This window comes from Chiloscyllium plagiosum, unplaced genomic scaffold (assembly GCF_037043375.1).
Source record: "Chiloscyllium plagiosum isolate Xiang-an unplaced genomic scaffold, Cpla_swu_hap1 HiC_scaffold_4, whole genome shotgun sequence".
Lineage (NCBI taxonomy): Eukaryota > Metazoa > Chordata > Chondrichthyes > Orectolobiformes > Hemiscylliidae > Chiloscyllium > Chiloscyllium plagiosum.
In genome coordinates, this window is record NW_028270142.1 from 39496714 (window position 1) to 39512767 (window position 16054).

Here is a 16054-nt window from a genome sequence, read left to right on the forward strand (position 1 = left end):
GTAGTGGAACCAGCACCGATCCTTGTGGCACTCCACTGGTCACAGGCCTCCAGTCTGAAAAGCAACCCTCCACCACCACCCTCTGTCTTCTACCTTCAAGCCAGTTCTGTATCCAAATGGCTAGTTCTTCCTGTATTCCATGAGATCTAACCTTGCTAACCAGTCTCCCATGAATCTCTCTTTGTTTCAGTCCAGGAGAAAACAGCCCACAAATGAGCAGAAAGAGCCAGGATGGATGGCAGGGTGCCTGATTTGCAGATCCTCACTCCTTACCAGAAAAGGAATCTGACCCTGACCTGCCCAAGTCCAAGCCACTGGACTGTTAACCAGAGACTGCTCTTGACGTACTGTGCTGATACCCCCAATCAAAGGCTGTCCGACTTGACTGAGGACATCTTCCTTCAGAATTTGAGACATGAGCATTTGCTTGACATACAGTGTGTTTGATGTGTATAATGTCGGCACATATGTAGCTGTGCGATTGACATAATATTGTGCCAGACAACATGTTTACCTCTTCACTGCTAACAACTATGACAAGCATCCTGGCTTTGTATCTATGCTAAAAGGCAAGGCAAGGCTACCTGAGCATCTATGTAGGCTCAGAGTAAGGGAGTACTAAGAGAACAAGCGAAGCAACCCTGGTACGATATGTAAGCCAGTCCAAGTCCATACAAAGTCCTTGCAGCAGAATTACAATGATAATTGCTGCTGTGCCCTGAAATTAAGCGACTGTACGTGGATAGTATATACATGATCAGATGTAGATGACCTTGAGTAATGAAATCTACTATTCACCAGTCTAATATTCCTCATCTTCTGGATGATATATTAATGCTTTATATATTGGTTATGCCCAGGTAACATTGTGATTTGAAATCACTGCCCGAAAGGACAGTGTAAGCAGATTCATTTATAACTTTTAAAAGGGATTGGACAAATACTTGAAAGGGAAAGTTGGCAGGGCAATGGGGAAACAGCAGGGAAGTTGGACAAATGGAACAGTTCTTTCAAAGGTATAATGGACTGAGTGGCCTCCTCTTGTGTTATAAAATGTACAAGTACATCAAAATCCTGTTTTGTGTGGTGCCAACATTTTTGACAAGCTTACGCCTAGGAGAAATTTCACTACCATTTCCGAAATGACAGGCAGTAAATTCCCTCCTGTGAGGATCCAAAACAATCTAAAGTACATTATTTATTGAGGGGTCCTGCACTTTAGGAGGACTGTGGTAAGATCTCTGATCTCCATGACTGCTAAACTCTGCCTGCCAGTGTGGAGGGTGGGTTCAACTGGTTAAGAGAACTCACTGCTCAAAGCAGTGGAAGAAGTACTGTCACAACTGGGCTTTGGAAGTACAAAGGTTCAATTTCTTCTGTCAAGTTCAGTATTTTGCTGTAATAATGAGGGTGTCAAAAACTTGCCATGCTATTCAGCCACAACTTGAATGATAAAAAAAACTGCATAGTTGCAGAGCACACTATTAATTGTAATAAACTATCTTAGATTTGCAAACTATTAAGTATGGCAGAAGTGATTGAAAGGAATACCTACACGTGTTTATAACAAAATATTTCAACCCTCTTACCCCCAAGAACAGTACTAAGGTCAGCCTATGAAATGGAAATGCTGCTTACTGGCAATCACAAGTCTTTGCTGGAGATGTGTCTCTCAATTTAAAATGATAGGATTAAAATCTGTATAATTTCAATAATTTCATTTCCAAAAGCCTCAAGCCAATGGGCAATAATGAGCAAGTACTCAAGTTTCTTCCTTACGAATTTATTCCTTATTGCTGTTTGTGAGAAAGTGCTATGCACAATTTGGCTTCGACATTTACCTTTGCTACAACAATGACAGCTTCAAAAGAGTGATCTATTAATGTGAATACTTTCGGATATCCTGAGGCTGTGATAAGGTGCAACATAAATGCAAGCCGTTTTTAATGAGAGAAGTAACTTGAGATTTAAATGGAAACTCTTAGTTTCCTTTATAGCAGACCAAATAAAATACAAAGTTAAAAATCACACAACACCAGGTTATAGTCCAACAGGTTTATTTGGAAGCACTAGCTTTCAGAGAGCTGCTCCTTCATCGGGTGGTTGTGGAGTATAAGATCGTAAGACACGGAATTTATAGCAAAGGTTTACAGTGTGATGCAACTGAAATTAAATATTGGAAAAGACCTAGATTGTTTGTTACGTCTCTCATCTTTTAGAATGACCATGTTGGTTTCAGTTCTTTAAAAATACAGCAGACTGATCTTCAGATACTTGCAAGCTGCTGTGATTATTATTTCACAGCACACAAGCAGAGTTCAGAATAAGTTTGTTTTGAAAAATCATTTAGTGTACATCATACATGGTCATTCAGTTTTACAGTGCATATATCTGTCCATCTGTTTTCGACCATCTTCCTTTGAAATCCGGTCTGATACATTGCAGTACTGGTATTTAATTACATTGGAGTTAGGTCAAAGGAATCATCTGCAGTGTTTAATGCTGCTGGAAGTGCTGATCCAATATGAGGACATGATGAAGTGTTCACGTATTTGCCTTCAGGACAACTTGCTTCACTGAAATTGGAGCTAATGATGGCAATTCTTTTGGCACCAATTGAAAGGCTATTCTGAGATTACAGAGCTTCATAAAGTATTTTAGTGATGGTTTTATAAAAGAAAAGGCATTTGGGTCTGCAAGACTGACTTCTCAAAATTCTTCAGGTATGATTATAGTAAACAAAATTCCAATTTTTAAGCTAAAAAGTAATATTTGAAGTTGCACTAGATGTGCAGGTGGATGCAGATACATTGCTTAAAGGGAAATTCTGTTAATTCAAGTTGCCATGTCATCCTAACTGTTATGAATGGGATATCTACACTTATCCATCATTGCTTTCTGTGTTTAATCATTCAAAGCTACTATGCAGACGTTGCCTAGGAGCTAACAAGTGTTTTAAGCAATTCTACAGAAGAGCTACTGTTTTCCTGCTGCAATGAATCGAGGATCACTTCCAGAAACTAAGGGCATTCTGAGGCAATATAAGCACTTTAATCAATTCTGTCATATAAAATCACCAGAAAAATAATAGCAGCTGTTTACTCCTGCAGTACACATCTGTTTTGTATTCATTAGCTATAAAATATACAAATGTAAGTAGCAAGTTGAGACATCTGAGCACCGGCATTCCACAGAACTCCAGCATCAAAAATAATTTTGATTCAAAAGGAAGAGAGATAAATAGTTGCTCATTAAATTCCACTGAAGATAAATTGAAAGGTTTTGGGAGTGGAATTATTAAAATATACAGATTTTACTCCATAATTTTCAATTTACAGGCACATTTCTGAAAAACACCTATGATTGCCAGTATACAGAATTACCATAGACTAGACTAGCTACTCTCAAAATAGTGTCCCCAGGGATAGGCAAATTAAAGTGATGTTATATGAATTTGATGCATGTTTATTTCAATCACCTGTACTCTATTTAATATTTTGCAAATAGAAGATAATCTTTTATAGTTAGCAGTGTGTTTCAAGTTCATGATGTCTTTATTCATCATTCAAATTGTGACTGGACAATACTAAATGCTTTTGACACTCATTACTAATAGCATATATTGAACTTGACAGGAGGAAACTGAACCGTTGTACTATCAAGGATGGGTCAGAGCTCATCCTTGCTCACATAACGTTGGTATCCCATACAGTTGTCACCGCAAGGCTACATTACAGCAGATTTAGTTATCGATCGTATCAATATTGAAATGTATTCAATAGACTTGAATTCCATTTCAATATCATAATTATCTTTCAAAATTCAGTAATTTTAAAATGTAATTTTAATGCCTCCTTGTATCTGTCTAAATCAATGTTTGAATGATTTTGTTGAATTTTTTAAATGTTTCTAAGGTGGAGATGGCCTGTGCTAGTCTGTGATAATGTGGCAGTGTTGTGATGTCAGCAGAGGGTCATGCTGACACTATATTCCTATTATAAAATCCCTCATTGGAAACTCCTACAGTAATTTGATAATTAAACATATTGCCCAATGTGGAACCATTGGGACCAGGAAGGTTCCACAGCCAGTTTGTCCTCAAGGAGCTGAGCTTCGGTGAAATGAAGTTAGGATCCAGTTAGTGATGGAAGCTCATTAAAACTTCAACCGTCTTGCAAAACAACTCTTAACTAAAACAAGTAAAGAATAGGAAATTACAAAGATGTCTTCATGGAAGATATGGTAGTTTTAATAACAGATAATTGTATTTATATAATGCTGTTAATGTAATACAATCTCCTAAGCTGCTTCACAGGAGAATCGTCGAACACAATTTGACACTGAACCATCTAAAGAGGTCTAAATGCTTGGTTAAAGAGATGGACTTTAAGAAATAGCATAATTGCAAATTAATGAAGTGAATGATATACTAGCCTTTATTAAAAAAAAGGAATTGTAGCAAAAGTAAAGAAGCGTTAATGCAAATAAATAGGATGTTGTAGAGACCATATATGCAGTACTGTTTGGTTTTCTTAACTAAGAAAGGATATAGGTGTAGCACAATTAATGTTTACAACACTAACTTATAGAGTCATAGAGGTGTACAGCATGGAATCAGACCCTTCGGTCCAACTTGTCAACGCCAACCAGATATCCCAACCCAATCTAGTCCCAACAGCCAGCACCCTGCCCATATCCCTCCAAACCCTTCCTATTCATATACCCATCCAAATACCTCTTAAATGTTGCAATTGTACCAGCCTCCACCACTTCCTCTGGCAGCTCATTCCATACACATACCACCCTCTGCATGAAAAGGTTGCCCCTTAGGTCTCTTTTAAAACTTTCCCCTCTCACCCTAAACCTATGCCCTCTAGTTCTGGACTCCCCGACCCCAGGGAAAAGACTATTTATCCTATCCATGCCCCTCATAATTTTGTAAACCTCTATAAGGTCACCCCTCAGCCTCCGACGCTCCAGGGAAAACAGCCCCAGCCTGTTTAGCCTCTCCCTGTAGCTCAGATCCTCCAACCCTGGCAACATCCTTGTAAATCTTTTCTGAACCCTTTCAAGTTTCACAACATCTTTCCGATAGGAAGGAGACCAGAATTGCACGCAATATTCCAACAGGGGCCTAACCAATGTCCTATGCAGCCACAACATGACCTTCCAACTCCAGTACTCAATACTCTGACCAAGAAAGGAAAGCATACCAAACGCCTTCTTCACTGTCCTATCAGCAACAGTCCCTCGGACTTTACCATTAAGTGTATAAGTTCCTGCTAAGATTTGCTTTCCCAAAATGCAGCCCCTCACATTTATCTAAATTAAACTCCATCTGCCACTTCTCAGCCCATTGGCCCATCTGGTCCAGATCCTGTTATAATCTGAGGTAACCCTCTTCGCTGTCCACTACACCTCCAATTTTGGTGTCATCGGCAAACTTACTAACTGGGAGAAAGTGAGGACTGCAGATGCTGGAAACCAGAGTTGAAAAATGTGATGCTGGAAAAACCTGCCTGCTGTGTTTTTCCAGCATCACATTTTTCAAAACTTACTAACTGTAGCTCTTATGCTCGCATCCAAATCATTTATGTAAATGACAAAAAGTAGAGGGCCCAGCACCGATCCTTGTGGCACTCCACTGGTCACAGGCCTCCAGGCTGAAAAACAACCCTCCACCACCACTCTCTGCCTTCTACCTTTGAGCCAGTTCTGCATCGAAATGGCTAGTTCTCCCTGTATTCCATGAGATCTAACTTTGCTAATCAGTGTCCCATGGGGACCTTGTCGAACGTCTTACTGAAGTCCATATAGATCACATCTACTGCTCTGCCCTCATCAATCTTCTTTGTTACTTCTTCAAAAAACTCAATCAAGTTTTTGATTGAGTTTTTTTGAAGCAATGGAAATTGGAGATGGGCTTGAAGCCAGAATTAGAGGAGCACAGCGAATTTGGAAGGTCTTGGGGCCAGAGGAGATTACAGATTTTTAGATGGAGTGAGACCAAAGGTCAATAATTTTAAAGTTGAAGTATTGCTCAAATGGAAGCTAGTGGAGTTCAATGATCACAGTGGTTATAGGTGAATGGAACTTTAAGTGAGGTAAGTCATAATCAACATAGGGCAAAATTTTTCCATCCTTGGTGTGGCATGAGCACTGGCAAAAATAGTGGGTACTTACAGAGAGAATGATAAAATCAAAAGCTCGACATAGTGAAAGATGTTTCCAATTTTCCTCTCAATTCTTTCATGACAACTTAAGAATCTTATTTACATGCACTTGCACCACATTAAAGCCCCAATTGACCTTATTTGTACACATTTCCAAACCTACTCTTCTTCCCCTAGAAGGTTGATGGTACAAATTCCAGGCATGTAAATTTAGTGGGTATGATCATGTCCTCTCTCAGTCCAACCCACACATCACTTCAGCCCTTCAAAATTTGACTTTGGAGCTCAGGGATACCAAGACCTATATGTTTCTGCCTGGTTGCTTTGTGGATCTCATGCATTTGCACAATTGCATCTTATGGTTTTCGGATTGCATTCTTAACACTGACTCACTGTGCACTTATTGGCTCTGTAAACTTCATGTTTTTTTAGTGCACACTCACTGTATGTCAGTATCATTACAGACAGCCACTCTTGGTGGCTTGCATTGCATTTTAGCAAGCAGAATATTGAGTGTTTAGTGACAGGCCTTCAGTCTCAGTGGCTTACGTTGCTCTTTAGCATATAGGGGCAGGCACACAACTTTGTTGAGATGGAGAGCACTGAACAGTCAAGTGGGTGGATATGTCACTGATGGATTTTTCATCAGTAAGAGAATCAAGGATTATGGGGTAAACGCAGAAAAGTGGAGATGAGACTGAATGACAAAGCAGTCTCAAAGAGCCAAACGATTTACTTCACCTCCTATGTTTTAGGTCTTATCTCACTTTCAATTGTGCTCACATTATATGACCTATAGACAATTATGGGCAAACTGACAATTGCTGAGACAGTAGAAGATTGGGTATCTATGAAGACTTCCATCAGAATATAATATCTGAGTGTTGTGCAGTGATATCATTTATGACAGCCAGCAAGTTGAGAGGACATCTGAAGGAGCTCCTTTTGAACCTTCATTATCAGTAACCCTTAAATGTTTCAGAGTATGTGTAGACTGCTGTATAGCCTTAAATGCTTGAGCATCTAGTGGACAGCATTGATCTTGTGATCGGCAGTGACTTATGCAGTTTGTTTCTCAGCTGACTGTACTATGAAGCTGAGTGGACATGCGTATCTCCCAGCTTCGAATGGCAGTATATTCCCTTAAAAACATGATACATAGAATGAATCTGTAGAGAAGTGTGAAATCATTAGAGTCTGTAGTTTCACTCATAATGTAAATCAAGCTCTGCTTTTCCTGAAACCCTCACAAAAGTTAGAGATTTTATAAAAGCATGTAAAATTCCCCAATTTAGACCCAGGTTGACAGAAAACATGAACAGATATAAACAATTACAAGCTGTCAACATATAACTCCCATAGTTAAAACTCTAACCCCTTTAATAGAGCTTCCAAGACACCCAGATGTACACAAAAAAGAGTGTCATGGGTGGAGGATAAGTCTGAGAGGCAGGTGAGTGGTCCCTGTACATAGGATTCATGAAGATAATCTTGGCTTGTAAGAATGCGCTGTTCCTCGACTTTTTTCCAAGTACTGTACTTCAAATTGCTTGTAGGAGACACAGGTGATTGGTTCACATTTATAAAGTTTATGATTTATTGATTAAGAACTAAACACACTGACTTTCTTCAGGCTTGAATTTTTTTTACTGCAGAAAAAAGGACAGTTCCTTTGTTTCCGGAGTTCCAGTGGCTTCAGATCAAACATTCACACCCATAGGTTATTCTGTTAACTGGGTGACAATTGCATAGTTCTTGGCAGACGGGCCTTTGTTATCAACAATTGGGTGTGACTTCGTAAGACAATCAGCTACTTGTTTCCAGCTGAATCTTATTTTGTACACACCCCCTGGCTCCAGTTGATCTAATAATAGACTAGGTAAAAACAATGACTGCAGATGCTGGAAACCAGATTTTGGATTAGTGGTGCTGGAAGAGCCCAGCAGTTCAGGCAGCATCCGAGGAGCAGCAAAATCGACGTTTCGGGCAAAAGCCCTTCATCAGGAATAAAGGGTAGTTCTAATTTAGTAGTCCTCCACTGCAGCATTTGTGCAGAGAAAGCAGAGTTAACATTTCAAGTCCAGTGATTCTCTCAGTTATCCTTCTTAGGAACTATTCTAGATTTGAAATGTTTACTCTGCTTTCTCTCCACAGGTGCTGCCAGACTTGCTGAGTTTCTCCGGTAATTTCTGTTTTTGTTTCAGATTTCCAGAATCTGCTGTATAACATTGTAAATAGCACTTACAATAATTGTCAGTTACTTGTTTTTAGATTAGATTAGATTAGATTCCGGAAAGTGTGGAAATAGCCCTTCAGCCCAACAAGTCCATACCAACCCTCTGAAGGGTAACCCACCCAGACTCATTTCCCTACATTTACCCCTGACTAATGCACCCAACACTATGGGCAATTTAACTTGGCCAATTCACCTGATTTACACATCTTTGGATTGTGGGACGAAACCGGAGCACCCGGGGGAAACCCACACAGACACAGGGAGAATATGCAAACTCCACACTGACAGTCGCTCAAGGCCAGAATCAAACCTAGGTCCCTGGAGGCACTGTGAGGCAGCAGTGCTAACCATTGGACCACTTTTAATAAGTGTAGTAATCCTTTCATAGATCCGTAGAATCCCTACTGTGTGGAAGCAGGGCATTCAGCCATCAAGTTCACACTGACCCTCTGAAGACCATCCCACCCACACTCACCCCCTACCCTATACTTGTAACTCTGCATTTCCCATGGCTCATCCACCTAGCCTGCACATCCCTGGTTTCCACAATCCTTGGTTTTAAAAATCCTTTTTCCCATCTCAGACCACAATCAAAAATGCAGAAAAATCAATAGTCTTCACAATGGATGTGGTATAGAATGATGTGTGCAGGCCAGGTCTAGAATGATCCATGCTTATTGTGTTTAGCCTCGGTCTTGTTTACATTAAAAGTCAATACCTTGGCTGCACTCCTCAATGTCACAATTCAAGCATCCCTGATGTGTATAAAGATAAGAAGAGGGACAAATAGATTTGAGGAGGGAGGGAGGCTGTAGAAGGCTTTGTAGAGGTTAGGAAAGTGGGCACAGAAGTGGCAGTACAAGATGAGAAAGTGTGAGGTCATGCACTGTGGAAGGACGAATAGAGGCATGGACTATTTTCTAAATAGGGAGGAAATTCAGAAGTCCGAAGTGCAAAGAGACTTGGAAGTTCTAGTCCAGGATTCTCTCAAGTTAAACTTGCAGGTTAAGCCAGTAGTTAGGAAGGCAAATGCAATGATGGCATTTATTTTGAGGGAACTTGAATATAAAAACAGGGATGTACTTCTGAGGCTCTAAAAAGGCTTTGGTTAGGCTACTTTTGGAGTATTGTGTGCAGTTTTTGGCCCCATATCCCAGGAAGATTGTACTGGCCTTAGAGCATGTTCAGAGGAGGTTCATGAGAATGATTCCAGGAATGAAAAGCTTAACATATGAAGAATGTTTGAGACTCTGGATCTATACTCAGTGGAGTTTAGAAGGATGGGGTGGGGAATCTAATTGAAACATACAGAATATTTATTGACCTGGACAGAGTAAATGTTGGGAAGATGTTCCATTGGTAGGAGAGACTAGGACCCAAGGACACAGCCTTAGAGAAAAGGGCAGACCTTTCAGAACGGAGATAAGGAGAAACATCTTCAGCCAGAGAGTGGTGAGTCTGTGGAATTCATTGTCACAGGAGGCTCTGGAAGCCAGGGCATTGAGCATAGTTAAGACTGAGTTAGATAGATTCTTGAGTATCAAGAGGAACAAGGATTACAGGGAAAAAGCAGGAGAATGGGTTGAGAAACTTATCAACCATGATTCAATGGGCTGAATGGTCTAACTTTTGCTCCTAGGTCTTATGATATTATGGTCTATATCTATCTGCACTTAAGGAGTTAGTTGCTTGTGAGAAATGCTTCTCCATTACAACCTATTTCATTCTTAGAATGTTAAATAATGCTGCTCATCTCACACGGGTGTGATTTAACCAGGTCTGACAGCGAAAACTATAATAAGGAAGACATTTTAATAGTGCAAGTAAAGTGTAATGTTACCTAAAATGTGGCTTCATCCATGCCACCTATGGACGCTCAGTAATTTTTCTCTTCCCCCATCTTACACTACATCCAATTGCTGTCCCAAGTTTCAAAGCTGGGGAGAAGGAAGTCTGCTCGGTAGTTGACACTATTGGCCTGGGACACCTGGGTAGATGTCCACTGGTGCCTTTAAGCCTAGAGAACCCAGGCCAGCTGAGTATGTCATGTCCAGTTGCAAGCTCACCCTCCTCAGCTTGAAGTGTGCAGCCGTTGGGATCACTGATGGGGGAAGGTGGAATTTCCTGCTGGTACCACACTATCTCCCTGAGGGCAAAAGGCACCTGAAGTGAGCTCGAGGTGCCACATCCCCCTCTACCTTCCCATTGATACTGAACATTGCTCGAGCAGCTCTGTGCACATATTTGGTGAGAGGCATGTGTGTGTAGCAGAGTTAGTGTTGGACATGTGAGTGTGAAGTAGCAGAGAGAAGATGATGGTTTACCCTTGTGGAATCCAGAAGAAAATTAATCCTCTTTCTACTATTGGATGCCCCGCTTCAACACTGCCCGGGGCTGCAATTTAGGTCTAGGCTGGTTTGGGCTGGTGGCTGGACCTCTTGGAGAGGTCTGTAGGAAAAACTACTACCCTTCTTTCTGATACCCTATCCACTAGTACATACAGCTCCCCGTCCACAAAGCAGGGAGCTTAGCTTTGCTCTGGGCCAAAGCAGTAGCGCATGACAGTGTGAGGAGCAGACACAGCTTGCAGCACCTGAAGTGGTGTGTAATTGGACTTTAAATGTGGAGCCAGCATCCTGAACTCCTGTAGGTCCTGAGAGTGGCAAGCACTTCTGTCTTTCCAGCTACACAATTCCCCAGGAAGAGTGCCAAAAAACCTGGTGAAGGACAGAAAAAGAAGATTAAAGAAGACAACAGTCACTCCCAGCTATGGCAAATTGGATGCCATGAATCATCTTTACAAAGCACTTGAACTGAAAACTGAAAAATTCTGCCCATTTGATACTTCATGCCTACAAAGGTTAGAACATGTGAGGCAAGATGGCGGGGGGGGTGTTGCGATAGTCAGTTCTGGTTGTAACAAAGGCATGAATGAAATTTTAATTAGCAAATAAGCTGGAGACAGGAGCAGAGTCAGGAATATGATGAGGTGGAAATAGTTTGGAGGTGGATATGTGGTTGGAAACTCATTTTGAGTTCAATATAACTCCAAGGATGCAAACAGTCTGGTTCAGCCTCATGCAGTTGCTTGAGAGAGGGATGGCTAGGTGGCTACTGAGTGAATAGTAAAGAATGGAACAAAGCAAGTGCAGTCTAACCCAGATGGATGATGCCAGAGAAATTTCAGAGGCAATTGGTGTGGTCAACTGTGCTAAAATTTGCAAATTGAATGTGGAGGGCTAGTTAACCTTGTCACAGACAGAAAGGATGCTACTCGTTCTCTGGAGATATACAGCAAGAGAATGAAAAGAAATGTATTCAGAAACTAGAAAGATTTCTTAGTGGACAGGATACTGTAAATGCTTGTGCATAGGGTATCAGAAAGAAGGGCAGTAGTTTTTCCTGTTGACCTCACCAAGAGGTCCTGCCACTAGACCAAACCAGCTTTGACCCAATTGCAGCCCTGGGCAATGTTGTGTCTTGATTGAGGTATATTTTTAAAAACCTATTTATCATCTTTGATAAATTAATTAAAAATAATGGAAAGAGCCTAAGTAAGGATTTGATTTCCCAGACACTGGTTGAATTTGTAACCACAGCACAGAACTGAGAGGGAGGGGCGAACTGTGAGGAAGCTGCAAAGATGCTTCAGTGTGATTTACACAAGTTGAGTGCGTGGAAGAACGCATGATAGATGAAGTAAAATGTGAATAAGTGTGAGGTCATCCACTTTGGTAGCCAAAACAAGGAGGTAGATTATTATCTGGATGGTGCTAAAGTGGAAAAGGAGCAAATACAACGAGACCTATGTGATCTTGTATACCTGTCACTGAAAGTAAGCAGGCAGCAAAGAAGGCAAATGATATGTTAACATTCACAGTGAGAAAATTTGAGTACTGGAGCAGGAATCCCTTTCTGCAATTGTACAGGGCCTTGGTGAGATCACACCTGAAATATTGTGTGCAGGTTTGGTCTCCTTATCTGAGGAAGGATGTTCAGGCTCTGGTGGGATTGAAATGAAGGTTTGCCAGACTAATACCTGGAAGGGAATGACTGCCGTATGAATAGAGACAGGGTTGGTTAGAAATATATTCATTGGAGTTTAGAAGACTGATGGGCATATTATAGAAACCTGTAGAATTCTAACAGGATTAGGTTAGATGTATTCAGGTAAGATGGTTCCAATGACAGGGGAGTCCAGAACCAGGAGTCACAGTCTAAGAATATGGGGTAAGCCATATAGGAATAAGATGAGGTAAGATTTCTCCACCCAGAAAAGCCTGTGGAATTCTCTGCCACAGAAAGAATTTGAAGTGAAAACGTTGAATGTTTCAAGAAGGAATTGAATATCGTTCTTGGGGTTAATGAGATCAAAAGTATGGGGAAAAATCAGGAAGCCACGATCAGATTGAATGATAAAGCAGGCTTGAAGGGCCAAATAGACAACTCCTGTTCCTAATTTCTATATTTGTTTGGTTTTGAAATATCACTTTTAAAAGCATGATGATCAAAGAGTGGAGTGGAAGTATTATCAGCTAGTGAGCTTCTTCTTGGGTTAATTCTCACAGTTTTTAACCTAGTTATTTATACATCAAAACATAGGTTTTGTTTTGGGTGAATTGGTTAAAATTTATTGAGTTGCTTTGTGAGGAGTGAATAAGCTCAGAGCTAAGCTGCTAAATAAAATGCTGGCGGGTGGAGAACAATTATTTGCTGGGTTATTAAGACTCTAATTGTATGTTGTAGTAATGGAGCTTTTGTTTATCGTGCATACATTCAAGGACTTTTTTTTACATTTTGGTGTGATTTTGAGGGATGTCACTGCTTAGGAGAGATAAGGTAGAAAGCTTTCCACATCTGGAGCAGCAGAGCTCAGATGTATACCAGCCAAGAACTTCTCACTGTGCCAATGTGATTTCTTCCTTTCCCACATCAGTGATAATTAGAGACCAAATCTTTCATGTCTTATTTCTAAAAGTACTGACTGACTGTGAAGGAAGTGCACCACCAAACTTAGTAACATGTTTGTAGATCTGCAGTTAAAGTTAAATCTGACACCTCTCACTGCTGGTTTGGTCAACATTATTTGCTGGGTCTAGCAGCAAATATGATATGATCACGGTGCAAGACACTTTGACGAAAGGCCGTTCAAATGCCAATCTGAAAGCCATTAATGTTTACCAACTAAAATGACACAGCTGCCAAAGCAGAGCAGATAGCAGTACAGTAGCGCCTCGACATATGAACGGCCCCGTTCACGAACAAATCGGTTTACGAACAGGATTGTACGTAAAATTTTGCTTCAACCTACGTACGAAATTCAAGGTACGAACGAAGATACGAACGCAAAAAGCCCGTGTGCGACCACATGGTTTCACTGTTCTGCTTTGCTACGCGCTTGTTGAACGCAAATGCTCTCGGGCCCCGTGTGATCTCATTCAGTTCGTCTTTGGAGTGTGCGCTGTGAACAGCCGTCCAAGCATTCTTACGCTATTTGAGCAATGGGAAAAATTGATTCAGTTTGCAAACTTTTCGGTTCGTGAACCGGGTCCCGGAATGGAGTAAGTTCGTAAGTCGAGGCGCTACTGTATATCAAAACTGTTTCTTGGAAAATGCGAGCTGATCAGATATTTACAGCCAATGGTATCTTTACACTGTTCTCCACTGAGTGTGTCTTCAGCATACGAATGTCTGTTTCAACCAGCAAGCAGTCACTTTGAAACACCCTGTTTAATAAGTGAAGAGTTGGACTCTGTAGAACTGCTGTGGACATCTTGGGCCAACTTATGTGGTTGAATTATTAGTTTAAAACCTTACAGAACACATATTTGTTAATATTTGGGAGTGGGAAGGATACCAAAGGGAAAAGGAGCGAGCAAACAGCAGCAGGGAGGACACTCCCCTGCAGCACCAGGCATACCAGTGACTGCAGCAGCAGCAGCCTCTTCTGACCCCCCGGGGACCTGACAGACTCACAGGAATTGGCTGCGGTGATGGAGAGACTTACCTTGAAAGTTGTGGCTGCGATTGAGGAGATCCGTGGGGAGATTCATGCCCATGTCCAACCTATTGTATCCATGCTGCATAAGCCTCAGGGAGTGGCTGGAGGAGGTGGAGGATCGAGGCCTTGGAAGCTGCCAGTCAGATCCAGGTGCTGGAATGAGAGGTGTGGGCCTTGGGATACCATATCGACGACCTCGAAAATTGAGGTCGGAGGATAAATCTCTGAATTGTCAGGCTCCCTGAAGGTGAGCAAGGTGAGCAGCCAGTCATCTTTGAAAGCTGGCTGCCGAAGTTTCTGGGCCCTCACGTCAAGTCCAGCAGGCTGCAGATTGAAAGGGCTTATCGGGTTACAATGCACAGGTCAGGCCCAGTACAGCGCTCCGCCCGGTCCTAATGCACTTCCACTCATATAAGGACAAACAAAAAAGCCATAGAAGCTTCCAAGATCCCTGGGAAAAGATCCGCAGGCACTGCTGTACAAGGGGTCAAAAATCATGTTTTCCCAGGATTTCTCTGCAGCTTTAATTCAAAAGAGGAATTCCTTCGATAAAGTTAAAAAGAAGCTGAGGAACCTGGGCAGCCAGTACTCCATGAGATACCCCACAGTGCTTCGTTTCAGCCATGAGGACTCAGTTTATACATTTGACTCAGTGGATAAAGCTAAAAACTTTGTAGACACTTTAAAATAGATAGATTGGCCTGAAGAATACGGTTAATGTTTGTTCTCTTTTCTATCTTTCCCCATATTTTCCCTTCCTTTTTTTATTCCTTTCTTTCTCCCTAATAATTTCTTATTTTTTGGAAAGGGGGTAAAAAACCTTGGAATAAGTTGTTCGTTTTTTTTAATAACTGGATTTTCTGATGGGAAATTTTGTGATGTTCTTTGTTGTCTCCCCCCCTTTTTTTGTTTGTTCTGTTTCTCTTTTAGTCACAAGTAGGGATGACAGGAAGCCAGGGATGGGTGGAGACTGTGTCTTTTTTCTGTTGATTTAAGGATCATCTCCTTGTTTTTTTTCTGGCCTACGGCTGGGGCACAGTCCGGGTTTGAAGGAGCTGTGAAGGAGGGGATAGGTAGGGTGAGTGCCCCCTATGGGCAGGGGGAATAGTCTTCCATTCAGAGTTTTATAGTTGGTTTTCTTTGTAGTTTTTTGGTAGTAATAGTTGTATATAGTTATGATAGAGTAGGTTTTGTATATATAGTTCTTCGACTTTATGAATCTTTATTTATTTGTGCTCAGGGCTTTGTAAGTAGGGTTCTCCCTTCAAGGGTCTCTGAAAGGGGATATGGCTAAGTGTCTTATTAAATGGTGCACCTGGAACATTAAGGGAAGTCATTTACCTGTTAAAAGAAAAAAAGTGCTTTCTAGCCTTAAGAGGGAAAGGGTTGATATCACTTTGTTGCAGGAAACCCATCTTGATGATGGGGAACACCTGAAATTACAACAGGGGGGGTTATGACCGGGTATTCTTTTCATCCTTTACTCTAAAAGTAGGGGAGTGGCGGTACTTATTCAGAAAAATCTTCCATTCACATTATTAGAGCAGGTGAAAGATGAGCATGGACAGTTTGTGATACTTAAAGCGCTGATACATGGGGAGGATTATGGCATTTTAAATGTCTACTGTCCTCCGGCACATGCCC

The 16054-nt window shown here is 41.2% G+C and overlaps 1 protein-coding gene across 6 annotated transcripts in view; it reads left to right on the plus strand.

The window, feature by feature from the left end:
* Window positions 1-16054, plus strand: part of bbs9 (Bardet-Biedl syndrome 9) — a 533593-nt gene that overhangs the window by 432849 nt on the left and 84690 nt on the right. The gene's annotated exons all lie outside the window — the stretch shown is intronic.